We start from the raw sequence: 6,272 nt of genomic DNA on the forward strand, positions 1-6,272 counted from the left end.
AAGGTTTTTAATAAAATTTATTTAATTTTATTTCTAAAAAGAGGATCGCTATATATAGGCAATGTACTTTTCTGCATTCTTCCTGCAGATCTCTGATCTCTGGAAATGAGTGTAGATTCTTCACTCAGCTCAAGATAGTCCTTTTAGCCATTTTGTCCATGTTCTTCCCACTGTCTTTCTAGGCAGAACGTGATTGTTCCTATCTGATTGACCTAGACAATGAATACTCACACTTTTTTCCTTCCTTCCTTCCTTCCTTTCTTTCTTTCTTTCTTTCTTTCTTACTTTCTTTTCTTTCCTTTTATTATTTAGATTTGTTTATTCATATGAACACACTGTCACTTTCTTCAGACATACAAGAAAAGGGTAACAGATCCTGATAGACATGGTTGTGAGCCACGATGTAGTTGCGGAAATTGAACACAGGATCTCTGGAAGAGCAGTCATTGCTTTTAACCACTGAGCCATTTCACCAGCCCAATGAATACTCGTTTACCTTAGAAATGTTGCAAGATACTATTCGTTTGTCTCTTTTTCCTCTAAAATTACCTCTCATGATCTCCATTGAAAACTTCTCAGAGTCTTATTTCTTTGACCAGAAGCAGTCCTTCTGTTCTGTATCATCAGGACAGGCACAGAATTAGGGCTCCATTCCAAATCTTAAATCTTCTAAACTGAAGTGTCTTCTACAAACATTTTATCCACAACAGAAGGCAATAGAAAGGACTTCTGTTATTGAATATATATATATATATATATATATATATATATATATATATATATTTTTTTTTTTTTCCGATATAAGAAGTTACCTGAAGAACCTGGGAAAATGGTTCAGATGGTTAGGTGCCTGCCATACAGACATTAAGTTCTAAGTGCAGTTTCTCCAGATAAATGTGGATCCCCAGGCAAAAAGCCAAGCATGGGAGTCCGCACAGGTAAGACAAGTGCTAGTGTCTTTCTCTGAGGGGTAGCAGTGAGAGTTGATCTGATTGGAACCCAATTTATATCTCTGTTCTCCATTTGCATGCACAACTTATTACAAATATGCATGAGCACACTTCCTTGATTATACAAGCATGTACACACATGCACATGAGGGAACTGGCTGCAGGATTTATAGTTTATCTGTTTCTTTTGCTGCTTACATTATATATTAGTCCAATTGCCCACATTTCTCTACAAAATGGCCTATGTTTATGTCTTGCTTCTTTCAATGGCCTCTACACTCTCCTAGGTACATAGGAGGTTATTAGGATTCTCTTGCCTTGGTTCATTCACTAGATTTTAGACAAAATTTACTCTGTGCTAGTGTTTAACATATATTTAGACATAAACTTTGATTTCAGTTTCAATTCCTTATTTCCAGTTAAAGATTAATAGACAACTTTTTTTTATCCACTCTTATGTGACCATACCATCAACACAGTTCCATTGTTCTTACATTTCCTGTTTGCACTTGTTAGAAGATTCACGGTAGCACAAATATTTGAGTAGTACTTGTAAACACCAGCATCAATAACCTCCTATATGATAATAGCATGTTAGTTGCAACACTGGATAGCTCTCACTTAACAATTTACAATGCATGGTAGAAACTCAGGAAATATTTTACTGTGATTAACTCTTCATTAGGGATCTGAAGTAAGGATCTTTGAACTTGATAACAATTCTCTTTTGTTTCCTGCCTCTCTGTCTCTGACTCTGACTCTGTCTCTGTCTCTCTCTCTCTTTCTTCTCTCTATCTCTATTTCCATATGGGTGTGTGTTTGTATATGTGTGTATGTGTTTCTGTGTGTGTATGTGTATGTGTTTATACCTGCATGTATACACATTTCTGTGACCTAAATGAAACTTCATATTCAATATATATATTTGAAATTGTTTACGTTAATTTACATTTATGACTGGGCATTCTAGATATCTTATTTCCAAGAAAAAAGCTTTGGTAAAATGGAGAATACAAAGTTGCATCTCTAGTTGTGATCTGAAGAGTAAAACTTATAGATTAAGAATACAAATATAATTTGCTGTTGTTTTTGTTGTTGATGATGATGATGTTCTTGTTGTTGCTGAATCTAACTCTGTCACTTACAAAACATGCAGAATTTCAGTAATTAATTTAACTCATTAAGTCAAAATTGATAACATTGACACTATTTCTAGAATGGTTTCTCGATGTTAATAAGTGTCAACCATTTGTGTTAGTTTACTTTCTCATTGTTGTGACAAAATAGCCAGCAAAAACAACTTGAGAAAGAAGGGTTTATTTTGGCTCAGAATTTAAGAGGACAGTCCATGATAGTTGGGAATGCATAGCAGGAGACACATGAGGCAGTTCACTAGTTGCATTGTAGGCACAGCCAGAAATTAGGGAGATAAATGATTGCTGCAGGTTTGACATTTAACTTGAGCTCATTACTTACTTTTTATTCAAGCCTGAACTACAGCAAGGGATAATGTGGGTCCATTAAAAACAATGAGAATATTTATCTCAATTATCCAAATAAATACTCCGGAGACATACCTCGAGAAATGTCTTCTTTATGCTTTCAAATTGGAAATCAATAGTAATGATCAAACCAAAATTATATAGTTACTCTGTGTTTTTGTAAACTTTGATCTTACTTTTATATCAGTGCCAGATGAATGCAGTCTTCTCCCATTATTTTGTTTAACTTATTTACCTTTAATCTTGTTAAAAATGCATATAACAATAATAAAGCATTTCTGGAAGTAAGAAAACACTCAAGGTCTCTTAATCTTCATCCTTTCAGTAAATGGATTTTCTGTAAGTATAGAGTCAAGAAATTACATAGGGTCTCTTTTTCCTTGTCCCAAGCAATGGAAATGAGTTGAATTAAGGTCTAAGAGTGTTCTGGGAAATGTCACAGATCACACATTCTATCAAAGTTAATGGGCACACTGATAATGAGCAAAGTAAGACCCATGCACCTAGGAAAGGCATCCTAGAGTAACACAAGGGCTGGTCTTCATCCTTTCAGTTATAATTTAAATCAAGAAGTGAGAGGATTTCCATTATTCAATTAAGGGAACTGAGAAGTCCAAGAACTCACACCAGGTATCTACATTCATTGTTTTTTATTATTATTATAGCTTGAATGAATTATCTTTCTTTTTAACCACCAGAGGACTCTAATAACAAGGAGATGACATTTAAAAGAAATGTGTTGAAGATTATATGCATAAAGAACTTATTGATGGTAATGTAGAAATCAAGATAATAAATGAAGGTTGGAAGATGTGAGAACTTATTGATGGTCTGTATGACAAGCTTAATAAAACTGGGTCTCAAATTAGTGTGTCTGTTTGGGGGGGGAGCATGTGGAAGACAGAGAACAACCTTATATGTTGTTTGTTTCTCAAGAGCTGCCTACCTTTATTTTTGAGACATGATCTCTCATTAGGATCCTTAATTTCGGTAAACTAGTTATCCACCAAGCCCTGGGATATATTTGTATCTTCCTTGTTAGCTCTCAGGTTACACAGACATAGAACCTGAGTAATGTCTGCCACTGTACTTGACATCATAGATATTGGATAATTATGTAGGTACAGATTATGCTTTAATTAGAATGTCAATATGAGGTTAGAGAGAGAAAAAGAGGATTCAAATGAATGAAGATAAATGTAGATGCTTTTAAGCCTGTGCCTCAAAAATGAGTATATGTTCTTGTGTTACAGTACTACAGTATAGCAAGCAAGGTATAGCTTGTCCTTAGGGTTATGTATACAACATTTGGGCCTCAGTATGAAAGCAATGAGTGGTGACATTCAGGGCTGGTTAGTTGATTCAACAGGTAGTGTGTTTCTTGGTCAAGAATAATGACAGAGTTCCATCCTTAGGAATTACATGGTGAAAGGTAGAACCAATTTCCATAAGTTGTTTTCTGACTAACATATATGTGCTGTGGTATGTTGCGTATGTATGCTTATATACAATAGATAAATTTGATTTAAAAAGAAAGAAGAGACAAGCCACTTATCAGAGACAGAGCCTGTTGAGAGATTAAAAATTCAATCAGGACTATGACCTTCAGAAGAGATTAGAATGTTTATCAAAGGGGATTTTTTTAGTTAGGCCTAATATTGCTGTGATGAAACACCATGATCAAAACAATTTGGGGATGCAAAGGTTCATTTGACCTTTACTTCCATATTACTCTTCACCAAAGGAACACAGGATAGGAACTTTAACAGGGCAGGGTCATGGAGATAAGAGCTGATGTAAAGGCTACACAGGAGTGTTGCTTACTGGCTTGCTCCTCACACATGCTCAGCCATTTTCATAAAGAACCTAAAAGGCTAGGCTCAGGGATGATGCTGTCAACATTTGGCAGTTCCCTCGCTAAAATGAATGGGCCCTCCACTATCAATTACTAAGAAATGCACTAAAGACTTGATTTCAACCTATATGTAGGCATTCTCTTAAGTGGAAGTCCCTTTTTCTGTTGACTTTAGCTCATCTCAAGTTGACATAAAACTATTCAGTACAGATACCCTAGTTTATCATGAGAGTTGCTATTTTAAACAGTTAGGGACACTTTAGGTTCTGAGCTCTCATCTCATATATAGTTTCTTGTCGTAGGGAAAGACCCTATCTTGTCATGGGCTGAATTATCAGAAAAAGCTGAATTCCCAGAATTGGATTCTGGCCCCAGATTAAACCTTATGAACTTAGACCACAATATCTTGCCCTGTGCTTTGTGGGTTAGCACCCAGTAAACCCTGAAACCCAGTAACATCTAAATATGCTCTGATTGGCTGGTCTTGGTTTATCAGATATGAGATCTGAGTTACTAGATAAGTAATAATCAACTGAAGAGAGCAACCTGCAAGGAAAAGTCCCTGACACTGTGGACCCATTTGACCAGTTCCTGCTGTCATCTAACTCGCACACCCAGCCCTGCTCCAAGCCTGATCTCTTTGATGAGTTTCTCAACTCTGACTCTGTAGCTTCCTCAACTGCCTTCCCATCGACACACAGTGCCCACCCCCATCCTGCAGCTCTGCCTTCCTGCACCTGGGAGATCTGCCAGCAGAGCCCAACAAGGTGATTGCTTCATCCAGCCACCCAGATCTGCTAGAAGGATGGGATACGTGGGCTGAAACTGGTATACCTGGGCCGGCCTCCATTCCAGTATCAGAAGGTACCCTCTTCTCTTCTGCAGGTCACCCAGCCCCTCCAGGCCCCAACCCCAGCCAAACGAAGTCTCAGAACCCGGACCATTTGCTGATCTCAGTGATCTCAGCTCTAGCCTCCAAGGCTTGCCTGCTGGACTTCCTGCAGGGAGATTCATTGGCACATCAGCCACCACTCACAAAAGCAACAGCTCCTGGCAGACAACTCATCCCACAGACCCTAGAACCTCATGGCCCCCGCAGGCTAAGCCAGCCCCCAGAGCCTCTGAACAACTAAGGTCTCACTTTAGTGTGATTGGGGCCCAAGAAGAGAGAGCTGTCTGTGCGCCCAGCTTTGCCGAAAAGCCAAAGGTCTCAGAAAATGATTTTGAAGATCTGCTGCCTAATCAAGGCTTCTCTAAGTCTGACAAGAAGGGGCCAAAGACCATGGCAGAGATGCAGAAAAAGGAACTTGCAGGAGATACAGACCCATTCAAATTGAAGCTTTTGGACTGGATTGAAGGCAAAGAGAGGAATATTCGTGCACTGCTGTCCACTCTGCACACAGTATTGTGGGATGGGGAGAGCCGCTGGACACCTGTGAGTATGGCTGACCTGGTGACTCCAGAGCAGGTGAAGAAGCAGTACTGCCGTGCAGCGCTGGTAGTGCCACAGGGCAGCCATATGAACAGTCTGCCAAGATGATCTTCATGGAGCTGAATGATGCATGGTCTGAGTTTGAAAACCAGGGCTCAAAGCCCCTCTTCTGAGGCCTGTGATGACTGTGACTACAGGAGCTGCTTATGAATCCTGAATGCTGCTGGCCTGACTGAGGCACAAATGGGACCATAACAGGTGTGGCAGGTGATATCGCCGCAGGGGCCTGGACCATCTACTCCCAATCATCCCTGCATTCATCATGGACAAATACCATTCCATGGCTGGGAGAGAAAACATTCCTCAGATCTGATATTTGTTGTTTTGTTTTTCTTTTTCTTGTCCCAGAGGAAAAGTGTTGATTTATATTCCTTCCACAGCTGTCACAATTTGTGATTTACTTGGTGTCTGGTCGCTGTCACCTCTTGAATGGCACGTGTCGCTGGCACTTTTCTCCTGTCATTTCTTCAAAT

The 6,272-nt window shown here is 39.1% G+C and overlaps 1 pseudogene; it reads left to right on the forward strand.

The window, feature by feature from the left end:
* Positions 1-922: 922 nt before the first annotated feature.
* Gak-ps1 (cyclin G associated kinase, pseudogene 1) lies at positions 923-6,272 on the forward strand (annotated as a pseudogene).

This window comes from Rattus norvegicus, chromosome 13 (genome assembly GCF_036323735.1).
Source record: "Rattus norvegicus strain BN/NHsdMcwi chromosome 13, GRCr8, whole genome shotgun sequence".
Classification (NCBI taxonomy): Eukaryota; Metazoa; Chordata; class Mammalia; order Rodentia; family Muridae; genus Rattus; species Rattus norvegicus.